This window comes from Stegodyphus dumicola, chromosome 12 (assembly GCF_044657685.1).
Source record: "Stegodyphus dumicola isolate Sdum_Otavi_A_Nest chromosome 12, ASM4465768v1".
In the NCBI taxonomy this organism is placed as follows: Eukaryota; Metazoa; Arthropoda; class Arachnida; order Araneae; family Eresidae; genus Stegodyphus; species Stegodyphus dumicola.
The window spans coordinates 31892218-31905856 of NC_140779.1; the positions used below are offsets into that span (position 1 = coordinate 31892218).

The 13639-nt window shown below is 31.7% G+C and overlaps 1 protein-coding gene across 1 annotated transcript in view; it reads left to right on the forward strand.

Moving 5' to 3' along the window:
- The window catches only part of LOC118188481 (fatty-acid amide hydrolase 2-A-like), a 95528-nt gene that overhangs the window by 48442 nt on the left and 33447 nt on the right, over positions 1 to 13639 (forward strand). The gene's annotated exons all lie outside the window — the stretch shown is intronic.

A 13639-nucleotide genomic window follows, 5' to 3' on the forward strand; every position in this document is an offset into this window, starting at 1 on the left:
GTTTCTGTGAAAAGTTTACCATGTTTTACATTGATGTTCAAAATTAAGAGAGTTTTCACATTTGGTTGGTTATCTTAAGAACTGGCGCACATTTTTAAAACTTCTGCCCAACCGTAGGTTGATATAACACAAAATATTGTTACGAAATGTCTAGGCGCGGTAAGATAGCTTCCCCGCAAAGCAGTTTTAGGGTTGCCTCATTTGGCGAGAAATCGTCTATTTGGCGACGAAATTGGCGATATACCATGGACGGATGGAGAACCTTCTCGCCGACAGCTATATCTGATCCTGCTGATCCGCAGTCAATTAGTGTGTGTGTGCCTCGCATAGAGTGCGAGAGAGTCAGTATCGAGTTGGTGTCTCGTCTAGCGAGTCAATCCCTGCGGAGTCGATCGAGTTGACAGCCGAGAAGCGAGTGCCGAGTGGGTCGTCGAGTTCACCGAAGGAGCCTCATAGTGTATCGCGGTTAGTGCATCGTCGAGAGAGCGTGTTGAGCTCCGGGAACGACTAAACCAAGGAGTCGGGGGCTGTGCTCGTGTGTAGTCGAGTGCATCGCGAGTTGTAGCGTGGAGAGGCTCGAGAGTACGTGGAGTTCCGAGAACGACCAAGCAGAGTCGGGAGCTGTACTCCGGAAAGCAGAGTCGGGTGCTTTGCAGAAAGCTGTCTCCACCGTGATAGCCTGATAACCTGAAGGCTGTGTCGCTGATTGTTCAGCGTGTTTATAGTAGATCTTCGACGACTGTAAAAAGTTTTATTGGAGCTGTCCTAATTAATATTGGCTAAATAAAGTGTGTTTTGATATTTCATCAAGTGTCGTCGTTATTCACTCCAAATCTACAAACGCCGTACGAACGTGAAGGAAGAAAATAACGCAACAACTGGTATCAGAAGTATAGGAAAAACGTAACAATATATACCATAGCCTCGTCAGGGTACGTACTCATGATCGAGCATAAGGCTCATCGGTGAAGAAAGATGTGTAAAAGAGAGGTTCCAAGATCTTACAAAAAACAAAAAGAAGGATAATTGTGTTTGTGATCACATTTAACAATTACACAGCTTTCGCAATGTGACTCCATACTGGAATGAAGGCAGTTTATGAGTTCCTATGGTAAACGTTCCCACTCCTACAGCAGCGCAGTCTTCAAGTGGCGGGCTCTTGAATGAAGAAGGTTGCAGTTGCCCGCCCAAGTCCGTTTCAAACATTTTCTATAGATTTAGGTCTGAAGCTTTGATTGGCTAATCTATCAGGTTAATCCAGAAAATCAGCCCTACGAGATTAGCCCTATGTGGATGTGTTTGTTGTCCATAAAAATTAACTCAGGGCCAACTATAATCCTGAAACGGAGAGCATTTAAAGTTCTAAGATACTCTTTCGTATACTTTGCAGCAGTCACAGAGCCTCTGACAATGGGATAAAGGTCTGTGCTGCTGTCCAACATGATGCTTGTCCAGATTCTCAAGCATTTTAATTCTTCCTAAATGTATGACTTTTTTTGGGGGGGGATTATTTGAATTTAATGTACCTGAATATCTGAATTCATGTTATGTTCGCGAAAACACAAATATTAAGCTTATTCATTTCTTGAAAATGAATCTAAACTACCATTTTCCCTGCACCATCAGATAAACAGATTTCTACACACGAGCATTTTGCTAGATAATCTATATAATGAGATATAAACGGCATTTAGCCGAAAGTGAAAAGATAGCACTGAATAATGAATGTTAAGAACACTGTTGAGCAGGAACTTTTATTCAAAAACACTATGAATGTAGAGCACGCAATGTCTATGGAAACAAATTTAAGCAATAGCAAAAAATAAAGAATTCCACATTTCATTGATATGTTTTATGATGCAACATCCAGATCACAGAGCATTTATGTATTATATCGATGTACTACATTTCATTTTTTACAGCTATTAGTTTCAATGTTGCGCAGAGAAGCGTCGAGTAGTTTATGCAATGTCTTAAAGAGAGGTGGTCTTCTGGAAATTAAAGTTTCTTGTGAACAAACAATTGAATACATTTATCATCATAGATCATACCTGCCGGCAAACGCATACATAGGATTTTAAGTACAAAACACTAATCTATGTGCAATATGTATTGTGAGAGCTTTAAATAACTTTGATTAGGTAGGATCTGTGTTACCTACGCAGTTCTGTTAAACCTTTTTGCAGTGATAAATATTTCTTCATGTTGGATTATTCGCCTATTTATTTTATTATCTTTGTGTTTTATTAGACTCTGTAAACAATATTGATAAATTTAATGGCAAACAACTCCAACTCAAGTTTATCGATGAGATTCATGGAGGTAAAATGAATAATTCTACCTCCATAAGTGAGCTTGTTGCTTTTTATCTGTCTGTACTTGTGCACGAACCAAGTATTTAAGTTTTCTGGTAATTTCGTAATATCTTGAGTTTGACTAAAAATAAATGAGTATTTATCTTACACGTGGTGGATTCTAATCTTTGACATCAATGGTAGGATCATAGCTACTTTAGCTAAATCACTTCCAGCTCAATTACATTTTATCTCAATGGTTCTCGTTAACAATAACTTTCAGTTTTTCATTGTTTTTGTAAATTATACGTTTATTTGTTTTTAGAGATATCTTTGCAGTTATGAATACAGAAAACGTTATTTTATCAACTGCTGTAATTACGCCAAGTGTAATCAGCCTGAGAATTTTTTTGTTTGCTTGTACAATTTTATATTAAATTCCTTAGAGTTATCAGATGATGAGAGATTCTATCTGATAAGTAAGATGGAATCTCTGATCCATCTCATAATTTCGGGACGGTAATAATTATATAACGTATTGTTAGTCACCTTTCCTCAAAAAAAGGGCAAATAGCTTCAGCTCTATAAAGTAATATTGTTCACCTTTTTCCTCCAAAAAAGGGATGATTAGTACACCTAATTACCTTTTCCTTGGCATTGTGTGCTGCTTACAATGGTTAGCTCTAAGTTTTAAATGCTTCATTAGCTTTTCCTCTTAATATTCGTGAAAGATCCTTCATAATACCTAGATGTAAAACTATACTTCGTTTAGGCGCATGAGCAATATACTAAAAACACCACTTTTATTTATATAAAACTGCTCTAACTATATTTTTATTTCTGTATAGTGCTTAAATATTTAAGTGCATTTCAGTGTGTACATTTTAAACTTCAGCAAAGCCAAATAACTGCAACTTACGCTCTTCAAATTCTTGCTTACACGTTGGTTACTAATAATCTGTAAAAAAATATACTTTGATAAGACAAAAAAAAAATCTGTTGTGTGCACCACAACACTTCCTTGTACGGAATATTAAATTATACGCATTTTTTCTTGCATTTCATTTGAACTTACTGGATTGAATTAAATCTACTTCGTCGATAGGGCATAAACCACAATAGAGTAAATGCACTCTTTAAAATTCACTATATTTGTTTACCATAGCAACACTCTGGCGTTAGGTTCACTTACCAGCGTTATATTTCATTCATATTATAACACAGATCACAAATCATCATGCGTGTAAAAGCCTTTAGCAGTCTAAGTTCCTAATGGCACAAAGATGAGCGAAAAAAATCCGCCCAAGCGGAAAGTCTTAAAGCACTGGGTGCGGATTTCATAAGAGAAAAAAGTACGACGCTATCTGTTAACTTCAATAATCTTCAGCAATGACGTATCTTTGGAGTGACGTTCATGTCATATTATAACTCAGAAGGCTCAAAATTTATATCACTTGAATAATTATCTAATCGTTTCCACATGTTCTATTCAAATACTATAATAAATCTAGAACGATGTATAAAAAAAATTAAGCAAACAAAACAAAAAAGAAACAGATTTTCACATACGATTCAGTATTTCTCATTCAATTAATTCAGTTCTCACTTCGCGACGAGGCAAAAATACATAAAAACTCAAAATATCTATATTAAAAATTATGAAGTAAATCTTAAACACTTACTTCCTCGAAAAAATTCTAGAAAGGATTAAGCAAAATTTAATTCGCAATAACAAATGAAGGCGTTATCTTTGTTGTTGCGAAGCTTAGTCTCTCTAGATTGGCAACAAATCTACTATTCTGCTGTTTCAAATGTAAAAAAGCATGTCCGTCATGTTATTTAAAAATTAGGCTTAACCGCACTTAAGCAGCATTTAAATTGTTGATAATTCTACAAATATTGTTTGAAGATTTCCTAAAGGCATAGAAACCTTAACCGGAAGATAAGAAGAACATAATTCAATCATTTTTAAAGCAAAAAAAGCACACTTTACAAACATATAAGAGTAAAGAAACTGAGATCACTGAGCCGGGTAACAAAGTAGATATATATATATATATATATATATATATAATGATTTTAAAAATGCGTAGATGAAAGCAGTGGACCTCCCAACAGCTTACGATACTGCGTAGATGACCGAGAAGACCGTAGTGGCTTGAAAATGGCAGAGTGGAAAGCATGATGACGCAATTTAGCACAACATATCTTAAAAAATCACAATCTTTATTTTTTCCATGCATATCACATAATCATTTTTCAGACAAGATATTTCTTAATAATATTTGAATAGAATAACTCCCATTTTGAAGTACGACGTCATCTTAAGCGAGTAAGCGGCAGCAGCATGGATGAAAAGCGTCCTACCAGCAGGAGAGCTAACGCGGAAAAAGGGCAAGGTTATAGTACTTTCATACGAAGAAGGCTGGGAGTGGGAAAGTTTCAGTTCAGAGTTTTGGTTTAGAATTAATTTGATTGGACAAGAGGTATCTGCATTAAAACGTTACGTAGGATAGAAAACTCTGGAACCTGTGAGAAGAGATGAATTTAGGGGTAGATCATCAAATTTAGAATGTTAATTTTGAGATCATCAATTATATTTTGAAACAGCTATCATATTTTGTTATATCTTACATATCCCCCCTTCAAAAGAAAGGTTGTGTGAGCAGAGTGGAAGAAAAAGCATTAGAGCAGCAAAATGTTAAAAGTTATAATTGTGAAAATACAAAACATATTTACTTTTTTTTAAACAAAAAACTATTGCCATAAAACTTTGACCAATATTTTGACATTTCATTGAAAGTCATAAAATTTTGAATTGAATTATGAATTTTAGCACTGTATTATTTTTAAACAATAGCATATTTTAGAGTTCTGAGGTAAGAATGTCCAATGAAATTTTGTAAATTTCTTGATAGTTCCACACGATAAAAGTTCAAATTGTTTCACAAAGTAAATGTTCAAATAAAAGTCTTTCCAATTTTTGTTGATGAAAATATTTCTATTATATTACAAATTAAGATGCCAATTTTCATATTATTTAATTATGTTTTTCAAGGAAGGCATTTTAAAATATAAAAAATTTGTAAAACATCATTCATAAACACAATTTCAAATTTTTCACTATTATTAAGACATTTAAAATTTACTTATTCTTTACAAAACTTGAAGACTCCACAACTTTATCTAAATACTAGCATTTCCATCATACTGGTTTATCAGTTGAGCAAACTGGTGTTTAATATTCTTCACCAGTGGCCAAAAGATTTGCCAAATTAGCAGTTACTGTAGAAAAGGCCTCCGTTCCTTTTGTAGAGGCAACTGGCCTTTTTCGAACTGCTGTCATTCCATATGAATATTAAAAACACACTCCATTTTATGAAAAAAATAAAAATAGATTTAAAAAAAATGTGTTTTTTCATAAGGTGAGAGCCTTCAACGTTTATCATAATAACATTAAAGAAATTCCTAGAATTTAAAATTTTCAAACAATAACTTCATTCTTAAAATACAGTAAAAATTTTTAAAAAAATTAAAAACAATAGTACAAAAATATTATTCGCATTAGAAACCTTCCCTAAGTAAAACATTCCTAATTTTTACCAAATTCAATAATTTCTTTTTCCCAATTCAGATATACAAAACTACATTTTAAATAAATCATAATATTTTTGAATTATTAACATTGATCTTAAAATGATTTAAGCAAAATATTAGAATTAATAAATCATAAAACAATGCAGTTACTTATAAATGAAAAATTACTTATAACGCAAAGTCATTCAAAAACACAATTTACTCTATATGGAACTTAATACCACTTAACTATCACATTTCATATTTGATGACGTTTAATATAGCATTCTTAGAATATGAAGAATTTTCCGAATAAAGCACTGAACATGCAAAAGAGCACAAAATACTATTTGGCATTTCATATTTCACTGATGATTCACCTTCAAAGCACTTTGGATGTTTAATTTTCTTTCTACGCGATGATCGGAGATGCATAAACATTGTGAATATTCGAAGGGAACAAGAAAAATTAACTATATTTCACTACGTTGGCGAGACTGACCTTTATTCCGAACATTTTCGATTTTGAACTCACAGATACTCGATGATTTTCAAAGCACTTTTTGAATATGCCGTTAAATCACACACCGGAAGCGAATTTGGTGATTCAATAGAAGTTTGAGGCAGCAGAAGTCGAAATCCATTCGGGAAAACTTGCACCAGGTTAATCCTGTCCTGACTTTATATATATATATATATACGTTTAGTGCAGCCAATTGGAACCAAAATACGAGGCGCACATCTACATGTTATAGCAGTCCTATATACAAAATTTCAACGTTCTGAGGCTACTCGTTTTTGAGTTATGCGAGATACATACGTACGTACAGACACCACGAAAAATTCTATTCGGAATTCATTTTAAAGCCCCTTTATAATTTTTTTGGAGGAAAGGAATCTTTTATTCTGTCCTTACGTACAGATGACGTGCAAAAACATCGTTGCATTCGATAGCGGTCAAAATGGATATTTTCTTTGAAATATGCTGACTGAAACTTTTTTCGATTACAATACTTCCTTTTTACTTCGTACAAGGAAGTAAAAACATTAATTCTTTATCATTCTTGTGTATGTTAAAATATTGCATTAGTTTTGCATCCACAGCTGGTATCCAGAATTGTTGTCATTCTCGACTGTTTGAAGAGCTCCGAAAGCTTTTGTAAACATCTTCATTCTCAAATTCTATATAACTTTATGAAAGCCTAGTTTAAAGGTATTTACTTTTCGGCAAATATATTAAAAAATACCATGCTAAGATGAATTAACTTAACCAATTTACTGCCTTCAGGCCATTCTGTCAGTAGAAAATATGTTGCTCATGATATCTGAGAACAGCAGTAATATTTGCTTGCAGTTTGTGAGCTTCAACTTTAACTCATCATGTTTCCCCACTTTCAATCTGTTCTTCTGTTTTCTGGAATTAAAAGTTTTTGACTGTAATGCGAGAAACCAACCCAAATCATAAGCAAATTTCCAGTGAGAAGAAGCAGCATAATTTGCTCTTAGTAGGTTCCGAAGAAAGTCAGTCAGATCAAACATTGTTCTTGAAAAACGGTACAATATTAAATGCTTTAACGTATTACTATGATAATATCGTCTGAAGCGTTTCGTGAAAGCAATGGTGCAGTAGACTTGCGCCTAATTGCCAGATATATACCTCACAATACCGTGAAGTAAAAAGGAATGGACGCAAATCGTAAAGATTATGAGAACAGCTGTTTCCAACGCATCATATTCCAAGTCATACTACCTTCGGCAGTATTGATCGATGATTGCAAGAAACCGCTCAGCAATGCATGATGTTAGTAAAATGTACGAACGCCAGAAATAAAACAGCGAGTCTTGGCGAGAACTGCAATTGCTAATTCCACAACTCCGCGAGCAGTGGCATACAAAATGGGTATTTCTCAGAAGTGATATGGCTTATTTTACACGAGGAACGTATGCACCCCTACTACGTACAAAAGGTTACAAATGTTTACGCCAAGATGATTATCCCTGCCAGGCAGACTTTGTACAAGGGATGCTTGGGATGAGGAACAATGATCCGCGATTTCCTGCATTAGTACTGTTTAGTGATGAGGCTACATTCAGCAGAGAACATATTTTCAACTTGCGCATTCAACACCTTTGGTTTGACAGCAGTCTCCACTGTACTACACCTCTTAAGCACCAGCAGAAATTTTCCGTGAATATCTGGTCAGGTATCTTTGGTGATTACCAGGCAGGCCCTTACATCTTGCCAGACTGTTTGATCGGTGCAACATATTGTTTCTTCTTAGAACAAGTACTTCCCACTTCATTACAGGCTTTTCTGCTCCCCATCCACAGAGATGCACGATGGATCCAGCACCTTTTTCAGCACGATCCGGCACTTCTTGAATGCCACACATTCCGCATGTTGGATCGCACGTGGCCTGGCCTTCTCCTTCACCGGACCTCAAACCACTTCACGTTTTCTTTTGGGGGCACATGTAATCTTTAGTGTACAAGAGGCTGTGGACTCTGCTGAATATGTTGCAGTGAGAATCGTTGCTGCCGCAGACAAAGTTAATAAAACAACAAAAATCTTCGAGAGGGTGCGCCAATCATTCATTCGCTTTAGTGAATTGAGCAACGACGCGGGTGGTTGCCATTTTGAGCACTTGTTAGTTTTTCTCTGATCAGTAAATTAGAAGGTACAACTTTTGTTACCGTTCATTCACTTTAACACACTGTTGTAACTTTAACACTTTAACACAATGCTAACAGATATCTGCGTTAATGATCATGTGATCGAAGTGAATCATTAGTACTTAAGGGGACTCATACACCTTAAAACCCATAAGATGTTCGAATAGGTGACTGTTGCAAGAATTAGGATAACTTATTTATTTTAAAAGCAATTACTACCAACTTTTTACAGCTGATTACATAATATAGCTGCTTTCTGAAATAGTCATCAGAAAGTTTGTGTTGCCACAAATATTTTTATAATTTAATCCGCTTTGTGACAACATTTTTTGTCATGTTTCCAACTTGCGCGCACAGTTTAAAACATTCTGTTTCAGAATTTAATTCCATATTTAATATATAGCTTTTATAACATTTGGAAACTACTGTGAACGTAAAATTCTAAAAATGTCACGTTAAATTTTCAATTTATTAGTCCAAAGGGATTTGAATCCCGAAGGACTATTAGTTTCGTTTTGGCATTTTGCGTCGGACTCATAAATGTCGGTTCACTTTTCAAACTGTTGCCACAAAATGTTAGAGTCCTGCATTATATTTGAAGAAATTAAATAATGAAAAATCTGCATAAATGTATGTATATTTCTCGTATTGTGATAAAACAACGGTACATAGAGTCATCGAATTTTGAATAACGTAATCCTCCAACGAATATGAGCATGTGGAAGACCAAATTTGAAATTTGAAATTTGTTTTATGATCGATTTCCTATTTTTTAAAACTTTGACGAATTTTTGATTAACAAACTCAAGGATTTCAAAGCGAGCAATGGCAACGTTGTGCAGAAAAAACATTTTTATCCCCAGCGCGTGAGTCTCTGTATCGGAAATTCTAAAGATATGCTCGTTTTAAAACTATTTTGCGATATTGCTCTTGCACTGGATTTTATGGTTTAAGTGCAAGGAACATGATATTTAATAAAGAAAGGTAACACACAAAATGTTAAAAAACGTCCCTTTGGACGTAATTTAAAATCTGAAACATTTCAGATTTTTTTTTTTTTTTTTTTTTTTTTTTTGAGTTGCGTTTATAAAAGGCATTTTATTAAAAAAAATTTGTAATCTTTTCGTCCATAAAATTTTTCAGTATTAAAATATTCATCAGATTGTTGGTTCAGTTAGAAAATAGTGCCCATATAAAGAATTCCAATCAATTTCAAGTGTGTACCATTAGCCATTTTTAAAATATGCGCGCAAGGTGGAAACATGGCGAAATATTTTGTCACAAAGAGAATTAAATTACAAAAATATGTGTGGCAACACAAACTTTCTGGTTACTAGTTTCCAAAGCAGCTATATTATGCAGTCAGCTGTAAAAAGTTGGAAGTATTTGCTTTAAAAATAAATAAAATATCCCAATTCTTGCAACAGTCACATATTCGAAGATCATGAGGGGTTTAAGGTGTATGAGTCCCCTTAACCTAGTCTTGAGAATCAATATCAATAACCTGAGGGCCCTTGATTTAAATTATTTCATGTCTTACTTTTTTGTTCTCTGTACAAGACTGAGAGCTATATGTCGACAACTGAGATTAAATTTACATGCTTTCCTTGCAAAATGATGTAATTACCTGACAGGAAATTTGTATTTCTTGCAGAAGGAAGAAAAATGATTGTTTAAATTATTTTATTTACAATTATTATTGCATTACATAGGTTATATTATGTTATTATTAACTTTTATTTTAATAATTTATTCCTGCGACTCATGTCACTCTAATTTTAGAATATATATTTGTTTATTGAAACAAAAATGTAACCAAAAACAACGAGGAGAAAAGAGTTATCAATTGTAATATTTCTGTCAAAGTATTTGTGAGGGACAAAATCTCTTACAACTTGTTTTTCTTGATTCGTTTGGCAAAACTTACCTCACTTTCTGATATTCATTTAGCTACTTAGCAGATTAGAAACTTTGCATCACATATCCACAATACATTTTATTCAGATTAGATAGAATACATGAAACGAAATTAAATTCTTCCTCGGTGGTGAAATAATTCCTCATATAATTAAAATTTAAACAAATTTAAATTTAAATTTTAACAAACACATATAAAATTAAAAAAGCAAATTTAAAGCCAAAATTTTTTTTAAAAAAAGCAAATTTAAAGCCAAAATAACTTTTAAAAAAAAAAATTTTAATATGCAAACATATAAAAGATTTAATTCTCGAACTAATCTACAATATCATTTAAATTCAGAAGCATAAGAAAATCAAGTGCAAAACCAATCCATGAAATAAATTCACTAATTTAGCAAATTAAAATTTATCCAAACAATTTTTTTAAAAATGCATAAGTGAATGACTGTTGAGCAGGCAGGAGACAGACTTATCAAGGGGAAGTTGCCTCCAAACCTAACTCTCCAATCATTCAATTCGTGTTTCGTCATTCATGCAGGCAAGGGTAAAAGTCAAAACCAAAAGTAAAAAGTGAAGAATGTCCAGAAAGAAATAACAATAAAGTGGTACCCTTAGAAATTAGCATTTAAGAATTAAAGTTCTAAAAGGAAAATACTAATGAAGTCTTTTGAGAAACAAGCAAGTAAAGTCAAGTATTAAATTAAACTTTTTTAAAAAAATTAAATTTTTAAAAAAATTAATTTTTTATAAAAATAATCTAGAAACCAATGTATTTTAGAAACCCTTGTCTACAGAAGCCTCCCCGACACGAATATGCATATCAATAAAAAGAAACTAAAAAAGAACTAGACATAATCCATATAAACCAAATAAGAAACAAAAAGAACTAATTCACAATTTTTAAAAAACAAATATATACTTAAAAATATAATTTCATATCTAGAAAATACTTAAATACTACATAAAAAATTTTAAAAAATACTTAAAGCAAGTAAATAGTAAGTTTTAATTCTAATTTACCTACTATATGAGCGTTGGGGTCTGCAAAAGTGTTTTTAAAGAGAAGTAAGTGTGTTCTTCAAATTAATTATATAGATGGCGCTAATGTAGGTAAAGTTGAGTGCCAAGCTTCTATCTTTGTAATATTAAAAATTTTTTGCAAACATTAATATTAAAATATATAAAAATAAATCTAGAAAAAATTAAATTAAAAATTAAAAATTAAAAATCCTAAAGGTATGTAATTCAAGTTTTAATTTCAACGATCAATTATTTAGGGAGTTAAGTAGCTGAGCCAATCAAGAGATGTAAGTTTGCTTATTTATTTAATTAAATTTGTATTTAAATTAAATTTATTTAATTAAATTCAGTTTATAAATTGGTAAAATAGAGTTAAGTGGTATTGTGAATTAATAAATGTAAACTGTTTGTAATGTGAAATGTGTGTTCTGTTGAAAAATTGTGTAAATATTGCAAATAACGTTAAGTGATTTTTTTTTTTGCTTTTGTTTTTTTTTTGTGTGTGTGTGTGTGTGTGAAAATTGCAAATAATTAAAGTAATTAAGTAAAACTGAAAAGTTTAAAAATTTAAGTTTTAAAGTAAAATTTAAAATGTCTAAAAATTTCCAAAATTTTTTGAAACGAAGTCCTTAAAAAACCTCTAAAAAAATTCCCAGAAATTTCCCAAAAATTCCTTAAAGAAGTTAATTAAAAGTTATATTTAATGAAAGAAAATATTGAAAGTTTAATGAACTTTATTTCAACTGGTATATAAAAACTTAACTAAATACTGGCTAAAGTATGGAAAATTAGAAGAAGAAGATTAAAATCTTCACTCAATTCGGGCTATAATTGAGACTTTTGAAAAGAGTTGGCCCTTTATTAGTAAAAGGAAAGAATCCAGTATTGATTAAATATACATAGTTACAAATTTATTTACAATATAAATTTACATAAATACATTGGTTACAGGTTATACAAAATATATAAAATACATTGGTTTCTAGATTATTTTTTATAAAAAATTAATTTTTTTAAAAATTTAATTTTTTTTTAAAGTTTAATTTAATACTTGACTTCACTTGCTTGTTTCTCAAAAGACTTCATTAGTATTTTCCTTTTAGAACTTTAATTCTTAAATGCTAATTTCTAAGGGTACCACTTTATTGGTATTTCTTTTTAGACATTTTTCACTTTTTACTTTTGGTTTTGACTTTTACCCTTGCCTGCATGAATGACGAAACACGAATTGAATGATTGGAGAGTTAGGTTTGGAGACAACTTCCCCTTGATAAGTCTGTCTCCTGCCTGCTCAACAGTCATTCACTTAAGCATTTTTAAAAAAATTGTTTGGATTAATTTTAATTTGCTAAATTAGTGAATTTATTTCATGGATTGGTTTTGCACTTGATTTTCTTATGCTTCTGAATTTAAATGATATTGTAGATTAGTTCGAGAATTAAATCTTTTATATGTTTGCACATTTTTAAAAATTTTTTTAAAATTATTTTGGCTTTAAATTTGCTTTTTTTTTTAATTTTGGCTTTAAATTTGCTTTTTTAATTTTATACGTGTTTGTTAAAATTTAAATTTAAATTTCATTACTTGTAGCAATGGCGCAAAGAATTATTTAATTAAATTTGTATTTAAATTAAATTTATTTAATTAAATTCAGTTTATTTCCTCATATAATTATATGTTTTTCGGCTGATGTATAATTCTTTGCTAAATTATTACTTAGCATTATCCATCTGTGCTATATTGCAGCAATTTTATCCTTTTAAAATTTGTTCAGTTGCTGTACATTACATTGTCAATCTGTATAAACTGAAGAAAATTCCAAAATTTATTTAAACTCATATTTGCTCTATATAATAGACATGCATTTGTTTTCCCATCCCAATCTGTGGTCTATGTTTGAACTACTTACGTTTGCTGAAATTAGAATTTCTAAGGAAACTCTCGTGTTGTAAGTTCCATCTGAGTAAGTTATTCTGTTGTTAGAAAGTTAACAAGTGATATCAACTATTTCATTTATAAACAGGATTTATACTTGTGAGTAACAGATACTGAGAAATAATTCACGAATTATGCTATAGTAAAAATATATCTTTTCTTACATGAAATTTTACGAATAACTCTTCCATATACTGCCATCAGATACGTAAAATAAAAAT